At 42.9% G+C, this 1,719-nt stretch overlaps 1 non-coding gene across 1 annotated transcript; it reads right to left on the bottom strand.

Annotated features, from left to right (window-relative positions):
- Positions 1 to 406: 406 nt before the first annotated feature.
- LOC120070374 lies at positions 407 to 513 on the bottom strand. Its single transcript, XR_005479870.1, has one exon. It is a non-coding gene; the product is annotated as a small nucleolar RNA R71 (small nucleolar RNA).
- Positions 514 to 1,719: the final 1,206 nt, after the last annotated feature.

The following is a 1,719-nucleotide window of genomic DNA, read 5'->3' on the forward strand; positions in this document are numbered from 1 at the left end:
TGTCATGGCAAATCTAATTCTGTTGGCCAACGATCACAATAGGCCCATTAGGGACTATGTATAGCCAAACCTCTATGATTTCTCTCTGGGAATCATGAGGCCTGCCTTAGACAGAAGTAGAGTTAAAATGAAACCGGTGATGCTGCATATGATCCAGGCTGTAGGTCAATTCGGAGGAAGGCGTGGCGAGGATCCGCACGCCCACCTCCGAAGTTTTATTGAAATCTGTAATACTTTTGTGTTCCCGAACATCACTGCTGAGGAGGTTCGACTAGCGTTGTCTCTATTTTCTCTCTGTGATCAGGCTAGGAAATAGGCCTACTCGCTCGAACTAGGAGAGATCACTTCTTGGGAGTAGATGGTGGAGAAGTTTATGAAGAAGTATTTCCCACCTACAGAGAATGCCAGACGAAGAAAGCTTATTACTAATTTTGAACAAGATATGGATGAATCACTCAACGATGCATGGGCGAGGTTTAAAAGATTGATCCGAGATTGTCTGCATAATGGGCTGCCAAACTGCCTTCAAATGGAAATTTTGTACCACGGTTTAAATCCTGCTTCGCAGACCACTGCCAATGCGGCAGCAGTTGGTGGTCTACTTGACAAGACTTATGATAAGGTGAAAAATATCCTGGATCGCATCTCCAAGAATCATGAAGACTGGAGGGAGAGCAACCAGAGAATAAGACTCAAAGATTCTGACACAAATAATAATGCCATTGTTTCATTGAAAAACCAAATGACCGCAATGATGAATTTGATTCAAGGAATGACAATCAGCAGCTCAACACTGTAAGGTGGGCAAATCAACGCAATAAGTCAAAACACCGCAAGGTGTGCGACTTACGGTGATGGGCATGCGATGGAAGATTGTCCACAAAACCCACAGTCTGTATATTTTGTAAAGAACAACCCCTTTTCCAATACCTACAACCCCGAGTGGAAAAACCACCCAAACTTTGCTTGGAAAAATCAACAACAAAATTTTCAATCTATGGCACAAAAAGAAGGGCCACCAAGGTTCTTTCAATGCAGCAACGGTCAACAGAGCAACCAAGTAAGTAGCTCACAACAACCACCGCAATCTTCTTCCCTAGAAGGCCTATTGAAGCAATATATAGATAAAAATGAGATGGTGCTTCAAAGTCAGGCTATGTCCATCCACAACCTTGAATTGCAAATGGGCTAGATTGCAAATGAGCTCAAAAGTAGAACGCAAGAGGCGCTGCCAAGTTTAATTGAGCTTCCACGCAACCCAGGGGGTTCAAGTAAGGAGCAATGTTAGGTTGTGACATTGCACAGTGGAAAGACTATGGATGGAGAAAAGAAGGAGCAGAACAAATCAACCTCCATTGCAGCTGAACCTGAGATTGCGGCAACGCAAGAAGAAGAAAAAGAAAATGAAGTAGTAGAACCAGAGGTTGTGTCAACCTCAAAGTCAAATGAAACGGGAATCGTGAAAGTCCAGTTACCACCTTTCCCTCAGAGGCTAAAGAAGAAGAAAAACGAAGAGGTATAGTACCAACGCTTCTTATCTATGTTAAAGCAATTACATGTTAACATTCCTTTCAGTGAAGCCGGATTAAGGAAATGCCTGCCTTATGCCAAGTTTCTGAAGGACATGGTAACCAAGAAAAGAGGCACTTGAAAAATTTTGCCACCAAGTTGGCACTAACGCAAAAGTTCCAAATCTATTATGCCCACCGAAAGATGTGC

Source organism: Benincasa hispida, chromosome 1, assembly GCF_009727055.1.
Source record: "Benincasa hispida cultivar B227 chromosome 1, ASM972705v1, whole genome shotgun sequence".
NCBI classification, from domain to species: Eukaryota; Viridiplantae; Streptophyta; class Magnoliopsida; order Cucurbitales; family Cucurbitaceae; genus Benincasa; species Benincasa hispida.